Source organism: Corylus avellana, chromosome ca9 (assembly GCF_901000735.1).
Source record: "Corylus avellana chromosome ca9, CavTom2PMs-1.0".
In the NCBI taxonomy this organism is placed as follows: domain Eukaryota; kingdom Viridiplantae; phylum Streptophyta; class Magnoliopsida; order Fagales; family Betulaceae; genus Corylus; species Corylus avellana.
The window spans coordinates 10,391,248-10,414,480 of NC_081549.1; the positions used below are offsets into that span (position 1 = coordinate 10,391,248).

The window sequence follows — 23,233 nt, forward strand, 5'->3', positions numbered from 1 at the left end:
CTTCAATATTCTGCTAACCCACATACAAATACAGTTAAAAAGTAGATCTGCTTCGAGCCAAATTTCCTAAAAAAAAATTATTTAAACTGGCCATGAGAGATAACCCCCTCACACCGAACTATCCAAACCGTGAGAAATAACCTCTCACACCTAATTATTCCTCCTCGCTCAATCTAGAGAGAAGAAACCTCTTATTCAAAACAAAAAAAAAGAAACAAATAACCAGCAAGCAGTAGTAGTGGCCGGGAATGAGATGAACGGCACAACACAGTGGAAGGGGGACGGACGCATAGCGGGAAGGCCGAAGTTACTGATCTAGTCGGAGAACACCTACAAACATAAAGAAAAAATAAAAATAAAAAACCGAAAGAGGAGGGGGAGGGTAGGATTGGGGAGTAGAAGTTGAAGGGGAGTCAAATCTATTTTCTGAGGATAAAAACCTTCGTCTTGATTGATTATTTAAATGCAATCATAGAACTTCAGTTGTGAATAAATTTTTTGTGAAACAACAAAAATAGTGATGGTTAATTTTTGTGAATAAATATCTCTAGTCCAATTAAGGTCCTTAATTAGGATAGAAGTAACTAGGGATGAGAAAGCGGTTGTGGATATTGCCAATAACCGCTACTTGTAACCGCTTAAGCGGTTAGCGGTTAGTAAACATATAACCGCCCGCTATAATTACTTTTTTCAAAGTTGGGCCTTTGGTCAAATTCCTTTATAAACGGAGCCGAAACTACCAGATCTATTAAATTTCTTTGCAAGAATCCGCTAGTCATGTGATGCAGTTTTGCGAATGAAACTTTTGAAATAATGTCAGTTTCTAAGAGAGTGAAAGATGATTTCTTTCCTGATTTTTTCTTCTTGTAAATAATAAGAGATAAGGCAAGCATAATCATGAAAAACACTGCCCCACAAACAATTATGACTACAAATTTGAAAGCATGAGATTTTCTTTGTTTGATAACTTTGATGTTGCATGCTTTCAATTGCAGGATCAAGATACCCCACAAAGCTTTTTATTTCCAATCACTGATATTGTGCTTGCATTACTGAAGACTCCTTTTGTTGGCACCTCACCTTCCAAATTATTAAAAGAAAAATTCAAATATCGCAAAACAAAGAATTTCTATAGATCATTTAGAATCAAGCTTGACAAGTTGTTTTGTGAAAGATCTAAATAGAGAAGGCTTTTCAAGGAAGCCAGAGACGGAAGCAAGGTTCCTTGAAATGAATTACCCTCTAGGTAAAGGTACTCCAAGCCCTAGCAATCTCCAATAGTTGTAGGAATCTCATCAGAGAGATTATTGTCAGAGACATCCAATTGATACAGACTCTTTAAATTGCCTACTGCCAATGGTAAGGTGCCAGTTAATGAGTTTTGTGATAAGTTGAGTTCTAGTAATTGTTCCCAGTAAGTTTATTCCTTATGAAGTCCATGACTCTGAGGTCAGGACAGTTGGTCAAGTTGCTCGGGATCTCCCCTGTCAACGAGTTATTGCTAAGAAGGAGATTCTGCAGTTTGAACAAATGAGTAACTTGTTGTGGAATTTTGCCGTATATGAAGTTGTCTTGGAGATCAACCAACCTAAGAAAGCTGAGGTTGCCAATGAAAGGTGATATGGATCCACGCAAAGCATAGCCTGGTAGGTCCAAGGCTGTAACTCTTTGATGCTTGCGGCCACATGTAATCCTCTGCCAGCTGCAGAAGTTGATAGAATCATTCCAGGAGCTCAAGATGTTATGCGGGTCGTCTGCTATTAATTCTTTGAATCTGAATAAAGGCAGACGATAGGTCTCATTTGTTGGAGCGGCAGCAATACTGGTTGGTCGCAAGCAGAGTAAGCTGATAGAAGAGAGAAGAATGACATGAAGGTTTATGAAGCATAATGCACGTACGTTGGGGATGTGAAGCTTCATCGGGTTGGAGAAGCAGAGAAAGTTGGTGAAATATTGGTGCAAGGCAGAGCAAGATGCAGAACATTATTAGAGTTCTTGTCAACTTCATCCATCATTCCATCTAATATATATCCAGCTACCATTACCAAGAGCCACTATAGTAGACCAGTATGGCATGAAAGTAGGAAACGACATAATAGTATTTCAGCATTTGAAGATCTTCTGGAATCTGGATAATTTATGGAAATCACTGGCTGAGAATTCAAAGAAGTGTTTCTATTCAATTCTAAATAAGTCAAAGATATGCTTGTTGCGGCATTCGAGTTAAGGTACATTTGACTTAAAGGAGGTGAGTAGGAGACAAAATGGTGGTCGAGATCGAGGATATTGCCTTTTAAAGCATTTTACAAAAAAGAGAAGAATGACACCAACTCACCAAGGATGCCTTTTGGATGATTAAAGGCATTAAACATGACGGCTGTGTCACGGTTCCCAGCAACAAGTGCGGACTCAAAAGCTGGAAATCCCACGTTTGAGAGTGGATTTGGGATACGGGTTTTTAATTTCAACAAGCTTAGATTTTGGGAATTTGAGACCGCCCTACTGGAAGACTTTTGAGGTGTCTGCCACTAGCTAGCAATAACAATACGGTGTCGTGAGCGAGAGAGAGAGAGAGAGAGAGAGAGAGAAGTGAAAGAATTTAATTAAAAAATAGGAAAAATTATAGTTTACTCTCTTAAAGTTGACAGCGTTTTTCAATTCGAACATCAAAGTTTCAATTTTTGCAATCCACCCCCACAAAGTTCCAATTTTTTTCAATTCGACCAATATCATCCCAAAATTTTCATATTGCCCCTGATTTTTTTTTTTAATTTTTTAATTTTTATAAAAAAAAAAAAAAATTGGGACTGCAAAAATGACCAGATGATCAAAGGGATGGCTACGGCCACCATGAATTTTTTTTAAAAATTTTTTATAAAAAAATAAAAATTAGGGGCAATATGGGAAGTTTTGGATAAAATTGGTCAAATTGCAAAAATTTGGAACTTTGGGAGGGTGGATTGCAAAAATTGAAACTTTGTTGTTCGAATTGAAAAACGCTGTCAACTTTGAAGGGGTAAACTGTAATTGTTTATAAAAAATAATATTTAAAAAATCTAGAAAGTGATATTGAAAAGTTAGTAGCTAAAAAAATAAGAGAAAAAGCTGTTGGACTGCCTAGCCTCCAAGGTATTACTACATTTCCAACGGCTACATTTCCTCGGGTCAAATTGTACGGTTTCCTAGCCTTCAATTGTAGACTGCGCCCTTCTCCTTCTTTAACTTCCACGCAATTGTAGCCGTTGGACTTCTCCGCCTAGCCCTCCAGGCTAACCTCGGGCCTTGGGTGTGGAGCATTGAATGATAGTTGGTGAAGCTGAATGAGAAGGGAAGTAAGCAAAAGCTGTCCGTGCTGGACAGAATTTTAGGATTTTTGTTTGTTTGTTATATTTACTTTTAGATTTTCGTTTTTGGGGAAATTTGTATATAAGGACCCATTCACCTGTCTGATCCATTTTGCACTTTTGGTTCCGAGTCCAAAGTCCAAACCCATTTTGGTTTGCATTTGGTTTGCATTTCTCCCTCACTAAACGCTAGGCTGCTAGTCCAACATAGATCTGCGTGGGCCAAGAACATGAGAAGGCTGGGTTGGCCCACGAAGGCAAGAGTACCACCCTCAGAGAAGATACACCCGCAGAGAATAACCCCCTAGACTAATATATCTAGTGCTGATAGTTTCTTTATGTTACAAAATGTGCCTTGATTCAAGGGTATAATATTGGAGGTATAATATTGGAGTAATGTTAGGGATCATTTTTTTATTTTTCTAAAGTTAATGTGACTTTCAAAATCACCATTGGATCAAAATTCAAATATGATTCATATAAAATTTAATGATGATTTTAAAAGCCATATCAACTTTAAGAGGATAAATTGATGGTACCTAGCATTACTCATAATATTATCTTTTAGCTACTGACATTATTCTCATTAGCATATATTTTGCACGTTACAATATGCTAAGTACATGTTTTTAAGAATGTCTTAAACATGTTAATCATTTTATTTTATTTTTTCTATTCAAACGAGGGAAAAAGAGGGAAATAAAAAATAAAACAAACAAAACATAGTAGCAGTAATTAAAGGTTACACAGGAGGGTCTTTGCCACTCTTAATTCTAAGGAAAGCGTAACATGTTGATAAGAAATCTCCTTTGGTATCTGTTTCTCTTTTGAATGGCTTGTACATATTGCATGTTTCTGCTTCTACTTTTGATGCTCATTCTCTAGCCCTTTTAGATGCAGACCCATCTGCCACATCGGCGGACTCTACAACTAAGAGAAAGCGTGAGCCAATAAACCCCAGCCTTCAGTGGCACTTAAGGTTAGGGCATATTGGTGTGGATAGGATTAACAGGTTGGTGAAGGATGGTCCTAATCTAAGTACTTTGTTGGAATAAAGCCTATACTCAACGGAGGCATTATGAATGAGACTTCTCTGCAATCTGATTTCTTCACAAAGCTCCACGTTCCTGCAAAAGCAGAAGTTAATTATGTTTGATATGTTGGGACATTTGGAAATTCTCATAATACAGTAGAAAGAAAACAACTTCTGCTCGGAAAACATTATATAGGAAGCAAAACCAGAGTGACTTGTACAGCACCTATTGACTAGAATAAGATGGAAATTTTCGGTAGTTTAATGTTTTAGTCCTAATAAGAGGTACATGTGGACTTTAATGAGGTGGAAAGCTTAATTTAATGTTTTCATCCTAGTAAGAGCCCTGGAAAATCTACTTGTGCTAGCAGATTGTATACCTAAGTAAGACTGATGCTTGTGGTCCGAAAGAATTATTTGAAAATTGAAAGGTTTGAAATTCAAAGCCCATATACAATACTTAGGAAAGTCTTCAATCACTCTATGATTTATCTGTCACCGGCTAAAACTTCTAAATTAAAATGTGCTGCTGTACCTGAGTTGGTCCGTATCCAATACCTAGAAAAGCATTTTTGATTCGATGTAGTTCCCTAATGACGCCCTCCATATTCATTCTTTCCTTTGGTGATTCCAATGAACAAGCAATGCTGGTTTTGAAGACTGAAAGTAAACATTTCTGCATACTGGCATTCATCTGGCTTAGGTTCTCAATGTGACTTTCCTCATCCTCCTCAATATCGTCGCGATCATCATACTTGTAACTATTGTTTTCTATTGGCATTGACATTTCATTTACTTCTTTTGTGAGAAGGTTTGGATCAACAATCTGCATAAGTCTTTCCGACAATGCCATCTTAACCAAGTTATAGAGGTTTTTTATCGTCTTCAAACATTTTTGTCAATAGGCCTCTTTCCCGTGAACAGTTCCAATGCGAAGATCTCAAAGCTATAGACATCTCCTTCTTTTGATGCATCACCACCCATTCCATACTCTGCAATCAATAGATTTCATAGGTAATATGACAATGATTTCATATAGCAGCTTAATGCATACTTGAAAAAATCTAGGATTTAGTAACTAGAAACAAAATTTAGTTAATATTTGAAAAATAAAGTGATGCCTGCATTCCAAAATCAGAACTAATTTTTTTTTGGAAATTGCATGATAAAGGGGATCAATTCTCATACTTGCTTGGTACATGTGGAATGGGAAGACAAAATTAATATTAATGATAAGGATCAACTAATTATGTTCTTCCCTTGGTTTTTGTTTATTTGCTGGACCAATTAAGTACTAGATAAAGGCTTTCCAACAAGCCATGGCTGCATGTATTGGTTATCCATGACCTAATTCTTTATTGGATGACAATTCAATGAAGTATCTTTGCACACACAAAACACAAGATGAAAGATAATATTCTTCTTCTTTACTGTTTTTGTCTCCTCTAAACCAACATTCATTCTCAGATGTACCTATTAAGTCTTCTTTGATCTTGAAAATTTCTTTTGGTTTGAATTTTCACTTTTCAGCTTTTGATCCTTATCTCAATGTATTCTTCTCTTACAAAGGAAATGTGCCATTATTTTCTCATATTTGAGACTTGTTAAATAGTGCTCAAGTTCTAAGCACAACCTATTAATCTCTATCAAAGCCTTAAAATCATATATGGGACCAATATTCCTCAGTTGTAGAAGAAACCAGTTCTGAAAAGCAGCCCTGCCATTTTTCCAGCAGTGTCTGTCGCTTTCCTTCTTGTTAGTCCATGTAAATCGGATTGGTATGTTATCAAAAAAAAGCATATAGAGCCTTGAGGAAATAAATATAAAGGGAAAAAATGAACATGTATAGCTTAGTAAAAAATACAGTTTAATGAGATTTTCCAATTTGATCAAAATCATGATTTAGAAGATTTATGTAGTTATGTACCTGGAGCAGCGTAGCCAATTGTACCCTTCATTCCAACCGTGCTGGTTTTATGTTGAGAAACATCATTGGTTGTAGAAAGGAGCCTTGCTAAACCAAAATCACTTACATGAGCAATCATGTCATCATCAAGAAGAACATTGTTTGGCTTTAAATCACAATGAATAATTGGTCTTTCGCATTGGTCATGAAGATAATGTAGGGCAAAAGCGACATCAATTGCAATATTTAGTCTTTGAAGAAGGTTTAAATTTCTTGATTGATTTTCATTGTCTAAATCTTGATGCAGCCACTTCTCTAAGCTTCCATTTGCCATGAATTCGTAAACTAGAGCTTTGAACTCATTACCGCTATAGTCCATGCTGGAGCAACATGTTAAGATCTTAACAAGATTTCGATGCCGTATATTTCTTAACACATTGCATTCGACCATGAAACTCTTGGAAGCTCCTTTTTGTTGAAGGTTCAAGACCTTGACAGTAATCATCATTTCCTCTTAATCAACAATTCCTTTATAAACTGAGCCGAAACTACCAGATCCTATTAAATTTCTTGGCACTTCTAGTCATGTGATACAGTTTTGCGTATAAAACCTTTGAAATAAAGTCAGTTTCTGAGAGAGTAAAAGATGATTTATTTCCTGATTTTTTCCTCTTGTAAATAATAAGAGATAATGCAAGCATAATCAGGAAAAACACAGCCCCACAAACAATTATGACTATTAATTTGAAAGCACAAGATTTTCTTTGTTTCATAACTTTGATGTTGCATGCTTTCAATTGCAAGACCGAGATACCCCCACAAAGCTTTTTATTTCCAATCAGTGAAATTGTGCTTGCATCACCGAAGACTCCTTTAGTTGGTATCTCACCTTCCAAATCATTAAAAGAAAGATTAAAATATCGCAAAACAGAGAGTTTCTGTAGATCATTCGAAATCAGGCCTCACAAGTTGTTTCGTGAAGGATCTAAATAGACAGTGGCGGAGCCACTTAAGGCTTTTGGGGGTGCGGTGCTTTTAAATTTTTTTTTTTTTTTGCTATTTTTCTCCCAAGTTCAACATGGTACTCCCAAAAAAAAAAAAATTATTCTCTCTTATTTACGCAAGTTATCATTCGGTACTCTCAAAAAAATTTTAGCGGCACCCTCAATATAAATTGTCTGGCTCTGCCACTATAAATAGACAAGGCTTTTCAAGGAAGCCGGAGATAGAGGCAAGGTTCCTTGAAATGAATTACCCTCTAGGTAAAGGTACTCCAAGCCCCAGCAGTCTCTAGTAGTTGTAGGAATCTCACCAGATAGATTATTGTTAGAGACATCCAATTGATAACGACTCTTTAAATTGCCTACTGCCACTGGTAAGGTGCCAGTTAATGAGTTTTGTGACAGGTTGAGTTCTAGTAATTGGGAAAAAAATACTGATATTGGGTATGGCTCCACCAAGGTTGTTTTGTGAAATGTCCAACTCATGCAAATTTTTGCAATTTTCAAAACTTGATGGAATGCTTCCTTCCAATTTGTTATGTGACAAGAAAAGTTTAACCACTTGAGTGAGGTTGCCTATAGAGGCTGGTATTTGTCCTGACAATCTATTTCCATCCAAACCCAATCCCTGCAGCATTTGAAACTTCCCAAAATAAGAGGGAATTGTGCCATTGAACAGGTTTTGTGCCATGTTTAAGGTGGTTAATTAAGTTTACGAGGTCTTCTAATTTTGATGGAATAATTCCGGATATTTGATTGCAATCAAGATATAGTTGACTAAGAAGCCTCGACAAATTTGTCATTTGAAAAATCAAGCATTTCCAGTTGGGTGCAGTTTTCCAAAGATGCCAAGAAATCCAAGTCTCTAGTTGAATAACTTCCAAGCTTATTTCTACCAACACCTAGCCACCAAAGATTTGGCAGGTTTCCCAGATAAGTAGGAACCTGCCCCACAAAATTGTTTTTGGGAAAAGCAAGCACTTCAAGCTTTGAAGCATTGGACAATGAAAGTGGGATTGGACCAGAGAATTGATTGGTCGAGATGGACAAAATTTTGAGATTAGGGAGAGTGTGGCCCATGTTGGCTGGAAGAGTGCCACTAAGATAGTTAACTGCAGTTGATATGATGCTCGTGTTGATATATTGTAAAGGGCATAAGGGATCTTACCGGTCAGATTATTGCCCACCACTTCGAAGAAAGATAACCTCTGCAAGCGGCCTATTTCTTCTGGAATCTTTCCCACAAAATTGTTAAGCGCCAAGGATAGCTCTTGGAGAGAAGAAATATTTCCCAAGGAAGGTGGGATGCGTCCTGTCAAATTGTTTCCTCCAATCTGAAGCATCTCAAGCTTCTTCAAAAAGCCAAGCTCATTAGGAATGTTCCCAGTAAGTTTATTCCTTGTGAAGTCCATCACTCTGAGGTCAGGATAGTTGGTGAAGTTGCTCGGGATCTCCCCAGTCAACGAGTTATTGCTAAGAAGGAGATTCTGCAGTCTGAACAAATGAGTAACTTATTGTGGAATTTTGCCGTATATGAAGTTGTCTTGGAGATCAAACAACCTAAGAAAGCTGAGGTTGCCAATGAAAGGTGATATGGGTCCACGCAAAGCATAGCCTTGTAGGTCCAAGGCTGTAACTCTTTGATGCTGACGGCTACATGAAATCCCTTGCCATCTGTAGAAGTTGATAGAATCATTCCAGGAGCTCAAGATGTTATGCGGGTCATCTGCTATTAATTCTCTGAATCTGAACAAAGCCAGACGATCTGTCTCATTTATTGGAGCGGCAGCAATAGTACATTATGAGAAGCGGAGAAAGTTGAAGGAGGTGAAATATTGGAACAAGGCAGAGAAAGATGCAGAACATTATGAGAGTTCTTGTCAACTTCATCCATCTAATAGATATCCAGCTACCATTACCAAGAGCCACTATTGGAGACCAGTATGGCATGAAACAACATAATAGTATGGAAATCATTGGCTGAGAATTGAAATAAGTGTTTCTATTCAATTCTAATAAGCTTGTTGCGGCTGCATATCTTGTTAAGGTACATTTGACTTGAAGGAGGTGAGTAGGAGACAAAATGGTGGTCGAAAGGATGCTTTTCAAAGCAATTGTCGTATCTTTGAGTTTCAACTTGAGTTAGCATTAATTAACAAAATAAACAAAATAAGGAATTGTTGACTTTTGCTTTCAATATAAATCTATTCAACCATTTTGTCTGGGCCATGATTATATATCTTTTTTTCTTTGTAGAAATGGGCAACAAATCTTTATAATAAGGTTAATTTGGACAGGTTTTTAATATATTACGGTGTTTAAATCATTCACATGTTTGGTTTGGTTTGGTTTGCTTATCCTCGTCTACTTGATGACGTGCTGGCTGCCTACATAGTAAATCATGCCTCATGCCTGTTAGAATATATTTAGAATATTTTCTGATTTTATATTATTGATTTATATTTTTTTAAGTATAAGTCAATTAAAATTAAGCATACACAATTCGCATTAGAGACACATTACACACGAGATTTGCCTCACTAACATCCATTGCATCACAAAATGACTTTGCTGGTCTCATGGACGATGTATTTCCTTGCAATCATAATTAATATTCAATGGAACCTTTTTTTTCTGTAAATTTTAAGACTAGACTTGATCAAAAGTCGGTTTGATTTATTCCAACAAAACACATACGCGCACAAACAGCCAAGCCAATGCTAGCTCAACACACTACAAGCATTCGGGTCATTAGCGTCCAAATTTTAAATTTTAAAAAGCAACTAAAAAAAAAAACATGGGCATTACAAAAGAGACTTTTCTACAACCATACTTCTTCACGAAGCTCCATTTCCTACAAAACAACTTTAGTTCAAAAAACATAAGGAAACAAAAATCAAATCACTTATAAAGTTACCAGTGGACTTAAAGAATTAAGATATCTTATAATTGATTGTCCAAATTGCATTGAATTTGGGTAGCCACCATGAGGACATATGTGGGGCGTATGTGCCTTGGGCAACTTAGGGTTTGGGCTACCTCGGCTGAGAATAATTGGGCCCTACACTTCTCCTTGCTATGAGGTTACTCGAATTACATGCAATTTGGGCAATTAATTATAATGGATCACAAATCAAATGTAAACAAGGTGAAAACTCTTAAATGAATGTTTTGATCCTAATAATATCGCTGGAAAGTCTACTTGTCTATCATTTGATAAACTTATGAATCAAAATTAATAGTGCCTTACCTTACTTGGTCCTTATTCATGGATCCTGACTTGTAGAAAATCATTTTTGATCCGATGTAGTTCCCTGGTGACATCTTCCATCTTCATTCTTTCAGTTGGCGCTGCTAATGAACAAGCAAGGCTGATCTTGAAAATTGAAATTAGGCAATTTTGCACATTAGAATTCATATGGCTTAGGTTCTCAATAAGGACTCTTTCTTCTACTGCCTCAATATCATTGTGATCATCGTTGTTGTAGTCATCTTCTTCTGTTGTCACTTCTAAATCGTCCACTTCTCTTGTGAGAAGATTTGGGTCTACAACTTGAACAAGTTTTTCTGTCGATGCCATTTTAATAAAGTTATGATGGTTGAAACCATCTGTAAACATTTTGTCGGTGGATCTCTTTCCTGTGAACATCTCCAACAAAAAAAATCGCATAGCTATAGACATCTCCTTGTGCTGATGCCTCACCACCCATTCCATACTCTGCAATTCATATATTTCATACACAAAGTTAACGTGGTAATGATTTCAAATAGCGGTTTAATACATAATTTAAAAGAGTTGGGATTTTATATTTAGAAGCAACATATTTTATTTCTTCTTAGAAAATAATGTGAAAAATAGTTTGTATTCTACAATTAGAACTCGTGAAATGTTTTGGGATTTTGGATAATAAAATAGGTCAGTAATAGAATCATATCAACTAATCATTGTCATTCCTTCGTTTTAACTTATTTGTTGGACAAACTAAAGAGTATGTTAAAATATTAATTTAAACACTTAAAATTCACAATTTCTTATCAACTCAATTTTTGGGGATAAATGGTAATTTAAAATAAGTTTTAAGTCTAAACCTTGTACCGGTAATTTATCCCATACTTCAATAAAAATAATCCACATATTGTCTAGTCCAACGCAGCTATACGTGTCTTTTCTTATATATGCACGCCTTATTAATCTCTATCAAAGCCTAAATACTATATGTGACCAATATTTTCAAGCAATGTATACAAACGACCGGTTTTATTTTGAAAAAAGTTGTTCTCACCATTTTTATGGCAGGGTTTACATGTTCCCTTTCTTGTTAATTAGCTGACATATAAATTTGATATATATATCTAATGGACGTGTTATCAGAATAAGTATGGAGAGCATAGTAAAAAGACGGTTAGTAATACTTTTCTACTTGAACAAAATCATGATTTAAAGGATTTAAGATCGAAGTAGTGATGTACCTAGAGCAGCGTAGCCAATGGTACCCTTTATTCCAACTGTGCTAGTTTGATTTTGAGAATCATCATTTGTTGCAAAGAGGATCCTTGCCAAACCAAAATCACTTACTTTAGCAATCATGTCATCGTCAAGAAGAACATTGATTGGCTTCAAATCACAATGAATGATTGGTGTTTCACAATGATCATGCAGATAATGTAGTGAAGAAGCTACATCAATCGCAATATTTAGTCTTTGAAGGAGGTTCAAATATCTTTGTGGACTTTCATTCTCTCTATCATGGTGCAGCCACTTGTCTAAGTTTCCATTTGCCTTGAATTCGTAAACTAGTGCTTTGAATTCATTGCCGCTATAGTCCACGCTTGAGCAACAAGTTAAGATCTTCACGAGATTCCGATGCTGTATATTTCTTAATGCATTTCATTCAGTCATGAAACTCTTGTAAGCTCCTTTATGTTGAAGGTCCAACACTTTCACAGCAATCATCATTTTTTCTTGATCAAGAATTCCTTTGTATATGGAGCCAAAACTACTAGATCCAATTAAATTGGTAGGAGAAAATCCGCCAGTAGTTTGATAGAGCTCCTTGTATGAAACATTTGAAAGAAAGTTGGTTTTGGGGAGTGTAGAAGATGATTCTTTTTCTGATTTTCTCCTCCTATAAAGGATAACAAATGATGAAAATAGAATAAAACATAAAACCCCACTAACAATTATGGCAGTTAATTTGAATATATGGGATTTTCCTTGCTTCATAACTTTGACATCGCATGCTTGTAGTTTTAGTTCTGTGATACCTTCACAAAGCTTTTTATTTCCTATCACTGATATTTCACTTGAATTTTGGAAGACTTCCTCGGTTGGTACCTCGCCCACCAAATTGTTGAATGAAAGATTCAAATACAGTAGAATAGAAACTTTCTGTAGATCTTTAGGAATTATTCCCGAAAAATTGTTTCGTGAAAGATCTGCGTAATGAAGGTCTTTCAAGGAAGATAGTGATGGAGGTAAGTTTCCTTCTAATGAATTACCCTGCAAGTAAAGGTTCTGCAAACTCGAGCAATCTCCAATGGTTGTAGGAATCTCACCAAACAAATTGTTTTCAGAGACATCCAAATGCACAATATTTTTCAAATTGCTTATTTATGTTGGTAGGATGCCTGTTAATGAGTTGTGTGATAAGTTGAGTCCTAGTAATTGGGAAGAAAAACTCGTTTTGGGTATGGCTCCACTAAGGTTATTTTTTGAAATATCTAAATACTGCAAACTTTTGAAGTTTCCAAAACTTAATGGAATGCTTCCGTCGTCCAATTTGTTCTGTGATATGAAAAGTTCGACCAACTGAGAGAGGTTCCCTAGCGAGGATGGCATGGGTCCCGACAATCTGTTTCCATACAAATACAATCCTTGCAGATTGTGTAACTTTCCAAAATAAGTGGGAATGGGTCCTGTGAACAAGTTTTCATACATGGCTAGAAGACTTAAGTTGATGAGATTCTCTAATGCTGCAGAAATAATTCCAGATATTTGATTGCCATAAATATATAAATCATTGAGTTGCTTCGACAAATTTCCTATAGAATCAGGTAAACTGCCTCCGAAATTGTTATCAAAAAACCTTAGCCTTTCAAGTTTGGTGCAGTTTTCTAAAGATGTTAAAAAATCCAAGTCCTTGACTGAATTACTTCCAAGATTATTTCCACCAACAACTAAAAGAGAGGTTTAGCAGGTTGCCTAGATCAGTTGGAACTTGTCCCACGAAATTGTTATAGGAGAGATCAAGATATTCAAGCTGGGAAGCATTGGATAGAGAAACTGGGATTGGACCAGAGAATTCGCTATCAGCGATGTTCAGGATTTGGAGATTAGAGAGAGTGAGGCCTATATTGGCTGGAAGAGTGCCATTAAGTCGGTTACCTCCGACTTCAATGCTCTTCAGAGTTGATATATTGTAAAAGGAAAAAGGGAACGTACCAAACATATCATTTTCCACAACTGTGAAGTAAACTAACCTTTGCAAATGACCCATTTCATCTGGAATATTTCCCACCAAATAATTAAGCGCAAAGCCAAGTGCTTGGAGTGAAGAAACATTTCCCAGAGAAGGTGGGATGCCTCTTGTCAAATGATTAGTGGAAACGTCAAGCCTCACAAGCCTCTTTAAAGAGCCGAGTTTAACAGGAATATTCCCAGTAAGATTATTCCTTTTGAAGTCCAGGACTCTGAGTTGAGGACAGTTGGTGAAGTTGCTTGGAATTTCACCCGTTAACAAGTTGCTGCTAAGATTCAGATGTTGCAGCCGGAATAGATGAGTGACTTGTTGTGGAATTTCGCCGTGTAAGAAGTTGTACTCGAGGTTGACAACCCTAAGAAAGCTGAGGTTGCCGATGTAAGGTGATATGGATCCACTGAAGGATTAGCCACGCAGGTCCAAGGCCGTAACTCTTTGATGCTTTCAGCCGCATGTAATTCCCTGCCATTTGCAGAAGTGGATGGAATTATTCCAAGAGGTGAAGAAGTTAAATGGGTCATTGGTTACCATTTCTTTGAATTTGAGTAGAGCCACACAATCAGTCTCGTTTGTTGGAGTGGAAGCAAGAAGAGTGGCAGGTTGGAAGCACAGTAGGGTTATAGAAAAGAGAAGAATCACAGCAAGGTATGTAGTGCATAGTGCTAGGGGTGCAAAGGCGGTTACGGTTAGCGGTTAGTGGCAATAACCGCTAACCGTAACCGCCTTAGCGGTTAGTAGATTTTACTAACCGCAACCGCTAACCGCCTAGCGGTTAACGGTTAGCGGTTAACCGCCGGTTAGCGGTTAGCGAAATAGATAACCGCCCGCTAACCGCTTTTTTAAAATTGGGCTTTTTATTGGGCTTTTTGGGCTTTCTTTAGGGCTTTTTGGACTTATTTTTTTGGGCTTTTTTTTACCCTCATTTTTTTTTTCTTGTATTTTTAATATCTTCTTGGGCCCAATTGCTATAAAAAGAGCCCATATTGAAAAATAAAAAATATTTGACCCAAAATTTACATTTACTTATACTTTAAAAAAATTTCCTTAAATATTAAATCATAACCGGTTAATTATTTAAATTCTTATCATATTTACTTATAATATTTTTTCTTTGAATTGAACTTAATATCTAATGGTAAATGGTAATGTTCAAATTCCTAAATCCTAAATTCCTAAAGTATCTAATAATGCTTTAATTAAATTGTAGACTTGTAGTTATAAGTAATATATTGTTTAATTCAATTGACTCAATTGTGATTATCATTGTACATGAATCATATGATTAACTTGTAGACTTATGACTTATGAGTTATGTCATATTATATATGTATTATTTATTATTATATAATCATATGATTTAATGATCAAGTCATCATGTGATATAATCATATCAATTATAGTGATAATATATAAATTACTAAAATTATAATGATAATACATTAATACTTAAATTGTGTTTATAAGTAACACATTGGTCATTGTTTAATCCAATGTCAATTACTTAATTTGATATTATACGAATCATACCATCATTGTACATTAATAATATGATTCACTTGAAGTCTTGAATAAAATATTTGAATTGTCATTGAATCATATGATTAAGTATTGATATTATACATTTATATTATTCATATACATATGTAGACTTATATAGACTTATAACATATATTGACTTATAAGTTTATAACATACATTGGAAATAAGTCTCTAGATATTTAATTGTTGTATTAGTATGAATTCGTATACTTATGAGTTATGTCATATTATATATGTATAATTTGTTATGATATAATCAAATGATTTAATGATCAATCGCATATGATATAATCATATAAATTATAGTGATAATATATTAATACTCAAATTGTGATTTAATTATTTTTTAAAAAAAAATTGTGATTTAATGATCAAGTGATTATCTTATTTGTATAAATATTTTTATAATTATAATTATAAAAATATATTATATAAAAAGGCGGTTAGCGGTTACGGTTAGTAGACCCAATAACCGCTAGGCGGTTATAGCGGTTAAGCGGTTAGCGGTTAATGCGGTTAGACGGTTAGACGGTTAGGCGATTGGCGGTTATAGCGGTTAGCGGTTAGCGGGCGGTTTTTAACCGCCCGCCTTTGCACCCCTACATAGTGCAAGTAAGTTGTGGCTATGAAGCTTTATTGGAATGGAGAGAAGGGAAGAGTATTTGTGAAATATTGTTCGAGGCAGAGGAAGATACTGAGTATTATATATGTAGGGGTAAATTGTTTCAAAACACAAGTTCTAGAGTCCTTGACACACACCGGCAGAGCCCCCCGGCTCTTGGCCTGCTAAATTAACGTTGACAAAGTCTTTGGCCGGCCGAATCTTGGTCCAAGAAGAAGTAGACGTTCAGCCCACTCTCACTCCTTTTTATTTTATTTTATTTTTTATTTTTTATTTATTTTTTTATTTTTTTATCTTATGCAGCATATCATCGTCATTTTAAGTCTCAGGATTGGGAAAATTGCAAGTTTGCAATTTAAGTCAACTCAATGATAGAGCAATAGGATATTTGAAAACAACGTCAAGACATTTGAAATTTAACTCAATGACGTTGTTTTCAAATATCCTATTGCTCTATCATTGAGTTGACTTAAATTGCAAACTTGCAATTTTCCCAATCCTGAGACTTAAAATGACGATGATATGCTGCATAAGATAAAAAAAAATTAAAAAATTAAAAATTAAAAATTAAAAGACAAAATTTAGAAGAAAAAAAATGCAGGTTAAATACTCTTTTGTTTCCTAGGGTTTTTATACTTTATTTTTTTCTCTTAGGGTTTCATTTTTATCAAATGAGGTGCCTGAGATTTTCATAAAGACCAAGATACTATCTCCGTTAAAATTCTGTCCAAAATTTAACAAAATGCCACTTCAGCACCAATTAAATGTCGCTATGTGTCATATAAATATTTTTAGAAAAAAAATTAAAAAAAGATTAAAAATATATATTTTTTTCAGACAATCAGTGGCTGTCAGCTCATACCCCTCTCATGATAGTAATGGCCATCCCACGGGTTGCATGGGTGGCCCTCTATGATTATAGGTGACCAAAACCACCCCTGTGGGTTTGGAATAAACTTAACCTCGAAATTTAAACTGGGTTTTGATATAATAAACTTAACCTCTTATAGATTTCTTTATTTTTGGATTCTGGTTGTTCAGATCGGGCAAGGGACGTATAGCAATGTATATAAAGCAAAGGATCTACTAACAGGGAAAATAGTGGTGGCTTTGAAGAAGGTTGGGTTCGATAACTTAGAGCCAGAAAGCGTGAAATTCATGGCTTGAGATATTCTTGCTCTACGCTGCCTTGACCACCCTAGCTAAAAAATTTTCAATGGCCCTGGGGGGTGGCTGAACCACCCACAAGGAGTCAAAGGGAGTGGCCAGCCACCCTCCAAATGGCCAAGGGGTGGCTATATACGGCCACCCCCAAAATTATTATTATTATTATTATTATTTTGAAAAAATATATTTTTTAAATCTTTTTAATTTTTTTAAAAATTAATTATATGACACGTGGGGACATTTGATTGGTGTTGATGTTGCGTTCCTTTAAGTTTTGGACAAAATTTTAACGAAGGTATCATCTTAGTCTATATAAAACCATAGGTACCCCATGTGATAAAAATAAAACCCAAGAAAAAAAAAAAAATAAAGTAGTGAAACCATAGGGAACAAAAGAGTATTTAACCAAAAAAAAAAAAAAAAAAAATGCATTAGTTTTGATGAGTTGATCTATTTTGATTTTTTGTTTGTCATTTTCAGTTTTTTATTTTATGCATGGTATTTTGTTGGGAACCTTTAGTTTGATTTTTGCAAAATATGTCACAAATACTCTGCAAAAATTACGGATTTACATCAGAGACTCAAAGAATAATTATTTCTCACACATTTTATAAAATATATATTACACTTGCAACTTTGCTAAACAGGAGTTGAATCATTAGTGTTATCAGTACGTTGGATGATGCTTCACTCTATGAATTTTGTGAGAATAATCATCAGCCTAGCTCCAAAACTTTTGAGGCCAATAGAAAATTTTGAACATGTCAATCCCTCTCAAGACCATGGAAAGTAGTTGAATAACTTGGTGCTTTTAAACATGTCAATCCCTCCCGAGAGAGAGAGGTGCATGCTTTTAAAGAAATTACACCCCTCTTGAAAATGCTCCCCGTAGTATTCAACCAAATCTTCCCCTCCAATGGGTGTTAATGTGGCCACGTGGTTTTAACACATGCCACATTTTCTAGCTTAAGTTGCACATGTTGCGTATTTGCACACGTACTGCTCAAGAAAAGATTTAAGTGATATTTTGTTTCAGGAATTGGAAGTCATTTGAGGTTGCACGAAGAAAGAATAAGAAGAATTGGGCTTAGTAAACAATACCTCCTGACATTATTCTCATATATTTTGGTGCATTACCATATGCTTAAATACAAATGTTTGTAAGAAAATATATTGTCTTAAACATGTAGATCATCAAAAGTAGGTTTGACTTATTCCAACAAAATAAATACTCGCACAAACAGCCAAGCCAATGCTCCATGGGGTCATTACAAAGGAGACTTTTCTGCATTCTGATCATTTCTTCACAAAGCTCCATTTTCCTACAAAAGTAGAAATTGAATATATTTGCCATGTTGGACAATTTAGAAACTCCTAAGATAAAAGAAACAAAAATAACTTTTGCTCTGAAAAGTTGGAAGGAACAAAAAAAATCTAATTCACTTATAAGATTACCTGTTGACATAAATAAGGTGGAAACCCTTTGGCGAGTGTATTGATCTTAATAAGATTATCGGAAAGTCTACTTGTGCTGGCAGGTCATCTACCTATGAAGCTCTTATGCTTGTGGTTTGAAAGAATTATTTGGAAACTTTAAGGTTTAAAATTTAATTATGGCCAAAACTTCAGTCACTCTATGGATTGTCTATCATTGGCTGAACTTCTAAATCAAAATTTTAGTACCTTACCTTACTCGGTCCTTATCCATGGCTTCCAACCTCTAAAAAAGCTTTTTTGGTCTAATGTAGTTCCCTCGTGACATCTCCCATGTTCATTCTTTCTTTTGGCAAGTCTAATGAACAAGCTAGGCAGATTTGAAAAATTGAAAGTAACACTTCTGCACATTAGAAGTTATCTGGTTTAGGTTCTCCATATGGACACTTTCTTCTATTGCCTCAATATCATTGTGATCATTGTACTTGTAGCCATCTTCTTCTGCTGCCACTACTAATTCATTTACTTCTCTTTTGAGTAGATTTGGATCCACAACTTGCACAAGCTTTTTTGGCAATGCCATGTTAACAAAGTTATAAAGTTTGAAACTATCTTTAAATATTTTGTCAGTGGGTCTTTTTCCTGTGAACATCTCTAACAAAAAAATCCCATAGCTATAGGCATCTCCTTGTGTTGAAGCCTCACCACCCATTCCATACTCTGCAATTCATATATTTCACACGCAAAGTTAACATGGTAATGATTTCAAATAGTGGTTTAATACATAATTTAAAAGAGTTAGGATTTTATATTTAGAAGTTACATATTCTATTTAGTCTTAGAAAATAATGTGAAAAATAGTCTATATTTTACAATTAGAACTCGTGAAATTTTTTGGGATACTGGATAATAAAAGAGGTCAGTATTAGAATCATACCATTGTCTTTCCTTCGTTTTCACTTATTTGTTTATGTTAAAATATTAATTTAAACACTTAAATTTACAATTTCTTATTAAATTAAAATTTTGAAATAAGTAATAATTTAAAATAATATCAAAGTAAAATTTTAAGTTTAAACCTTGTACCCGTAATTTATCCCATATTTCAATTAAAATAATCTACATATTGTCTAGTCCAACACAGCTATGCCATATCTTTTTTTATATATGCATGCCGTATTAATCTTTATCAAAAGCCCAAATATCATATGTGACCAGTATTTTCAAGCAACATGCATATATACCAAGACTAGTTTTATTTTTATAAAAGTTGTTCTCAACAATTTTACATGTTCTCTTTCTTGTTAGTATCGTTGCTTAGGAAAATCTATAGCTTAAGGAGTATACACTCATGCCCTTAGGTTGGCAAACATTAAATATACCGGTATGATTGGCATATTGGCATATTGTTATCTTAATTAGTCTGATTATTGGTGGATATCAAAACCCTAATCCCTTTTAGTTTTAGTTTATCTTTTATTTTATTTCTTTATTTTAATTCAATCGTGACAATTGAATTTTATCTGTTATTAAATAGGAAATTACTTCTAAACATAATTTACCAATCCTCGTGGGCATGATCTCGTATTTGCCTGCTATACTATCGTTTGATCTTGTGCACTTGCGAGTAAGACGTACCAAGTATTTGCCTATTAATTTAGATGGGTATTTAGCACAACAGGCGACCCCTACAGCATAAGAAGATTCTATCTTAGCCAAGGCTTCCTTCTTCTCCGCGCCGCGGGCAACCTCAACCGCATGACACAATTTGAGGCTCACCAGTGCCTCTTCCTTTTCCGTAGCCTTAGACAACGCAGCTACACAAGCCTCCTCCGCCGTCGCCATAGAAGCCTGAGCATGCTTGAGCTAATCCTGGGTCAACTTCAAAGAGACACGGACCTGCCCCAACTCTTGTCGAGCCTCAACCAGAGCCATAATAGCACCATTGGCCTTGCTTGTCAAGCTCAAGTTCTCTGCAGCCATGTCTGCCTTGGACGCCCATGCCTCCTTCGCCTCTCGCTCAAGTCGCGACATCTTCTTGCGAGCTTCAGCCTGGTCCCACTCGAAACGGAACACCTGCTCGCCGCAAGTGGCAAGGTCCCTTTGTAATTCGTCAACGGCGGCGCGTAGCTTTTCTACTTCTCCCATAGAGTTAGCAAGTTCTGCTCTCAGTCTTGCAACCTCTAAAATGGCGGAGGCCAGACAGTCATCACGAACTGCAAAGATACGAGCCAGCTCTGCAGGTTGCTGCAGTAGGGGCCCACCATCAGATAACTTGTAGCAACAATATGAAAATGAAAACATCGAAAATACTTACAAGGAAGTACTGCTACTGCCATGCCTCCAGAAGGTCCTCGCGAGCAGTTGAAGCAACAGCAAGCCCGACAAGGAATGTCGCCACCAGAGCGGCGCATGGATCCGCGAGAAACCCCTTTAAAGCCCACCAGCTCGCCGATGTTGTTAATGCATCTCTGGGAGTCACTAATTTAGGAGGTTAATCTGCAACCCCCTCTTATTCAAGTGCCTGGCTGTCTCCGATATCTAGCACACGCGTGAGCCCCGATTTGCGGGTGTCCGTTTCAACAAAAGGCCTCGCCAGCGGCAATCTCCTCCACTAAAGGAGAGAGAGAGTTCATAGCAGTCTCGAAATCAGCCTCAAGCGGGGACGGGGAGTTGCCTAGTGCCTCATTTGCTACCCTAGGTTCCAGGCCCACGTTGACAGGGGGCGACCTACCAGCGGTATCCCTTCCAAGAGATCTGACTCGTTGGGTCGCGGATTCTTCTCCCCCAGCATCGGGTACAGCAACCCACCAGCAGGCCCGTCTTAGGACAAGGCATCGACCACCAGCTCGGGATCACCATCTGTTCCGAAAGCAGCGGACTTGTGATAGTCCCCCTCTGCGGACTGGGGGGTAGTCACATGCTTTCTGGATCCCGATCTAGCTTCAATAGCCCCCGTCATGTCTCTAGGATTGACCAAAGAATACCCATTTCAGGCGAATCCTCAAGGTCCACTACATCGATGTCCCTTCTCAGTGAAGTAGAGCCCGTCATGGGGGTCACTTTCATCGAAGCGCGGGGTTGAGGGGTATCCAAGTCAAGTCCTTCCCTTTGAACTAGCATCCCTCCAAATAGGCAAGAAGTAGATTCAAAGCAAGATCTCTTCTCCAGACTGGCGTCACTGGGAGCCGCGTCCGCTCCTTTCTTTCTAACCAAGGGGGGTGAGCGGGGAGGAGAATTTTCCAAAGGCGGGTTGTGCGCAAGAGCTACCCCCCAACTCGTAGTGCCCTTCCCCGTAGCGAGAGGAGTGCAAAGTGCTGAACTCCACTTGGCCTTGGGATAGCCTAGATAGATCTCTAAATTTTCCTTAGTAATGAGGTTCTCCGAGTGAACCCCTGAGGATTATCCACCGCCCATTCACGAACACACTCCACCCTTGCCTTCTCTGAGGCATTGAAGGCCTTGGGAACATCAAAGCGGCTTGAGTGCGGTGCTCTCCACCTAATGGGGATGGAGGGCGGAGTCATGCAATACCTCTTCTTCACGGTTAATTCCCAGTGGATACCCGAAACGAAGAAGAAGTCCCGCTCATAATGGTTGTCAGGATGCCATTTGTCGAGTAAAATAATGAGTTTCGTGGGTCGCCCTTGGAAATCCCAACCATGGCCAAACCTCGCCGGCCTATAAAAGCTCAGGAACTCCCTTAAGGATGGGCGCTGACCAACCCCGTAGACCATCGGCCACAGAACGCAGAAAGAGACGAGTAGCCTCCACCCGTTAGGTTTTACCTGACTGGGAGCCAAATTCAGCTCCGTGAGGAGCTCGCAGATCAACAGGGTAAGCGGGAAGCAAAGCCCGGCCCTGAACATCGCCTCATCTATGGCAACTTCACAATTGTACGCGAAGGGAGCTCCTTCGTTGAGATTTGGGATCTGAATAACCACGCCTTCAGGAATGGCGTAAGTATCGCACATGCGTTTGACATCTTTAGCAGACAGGGTCGACCGCCAATCGAGGTAGACGTCAGAGAAATCATCACCTCGGGGTTTGGCTGGACCCTTACCTTTACCCTTGCTCGAGGAGGCGGCAGATAAAATTGATTTGCTTTTACCCATAAGAAACAAGATTTTTGGTGCTAACTGTGCAAGGAGACGGGCTGTACAGGGATGAAGCAAGCAATAGGTGACGCTCAACTGCAAACGTGGTATCGCAGGCCGGAGAAAAGGAAGGAGCAGATTTAAAAATGGGCCCAGAGGATTGGAGTGTCCAAGGAACTGCTGGAACTCGGTGACCACTAGAGCAGTAACGACAAGATATATATATAGCTTTGGCGAAAAAGAAATGCAGCTGGCGTGAAGAGGGCAAAGTCAGACGGTTCTCCATATTTGCAAAGACGGGAGATATACACTCTAAGTTAGTGCATAAATAGGTGAGTTGAAGGCGGTATGGAACCCTGTAGGTGAGAGGCGCGCCCACCACATGGAGCACAACAGTGAAAAATGGAGAAGACAAGAACGAACGCGCTTGTAAGAATCGCCTAGAAAGGCTCGCTGCCGATTGGGCTTATCGAGATAGAGTGCCGCCTATAGGGGACAAAACTGACAAACATTTAAATTTGAAATTCTCGAGTTCTCTCTCTCGAATTCAAAGGGTCAAACCTGCGAATTTGGGGGGTAACTGTTGGAGAGAAAATCGGTCCGGCTTTCTC

At 37.3% G+C, this 23,233-nt stretch overlaps 2 pseudogenes; both read right to left on the bottom strand.

Annotated features, from left to right (window-relative positions):
• Positions 1 to 1,398: 1,398 nt before the first annotated feature.
• LOC132162277 (putative receptor-like protein kinase At3g47110) lies at positions 1,399 to 10,864 on the bottom strand (annotated as a pseudogene).
• A 10-nt stretch (positions 10,865 to 10,874) lies between these two features.
• Positions 10,875 to 18,799, bottom strand: LOC132162278 (putative receptor-like protein kinase At3g47110; annotated as a pseudogene).
• Positions 18,800 to 23,233: the final 4,434 nt, after the last annotated feature.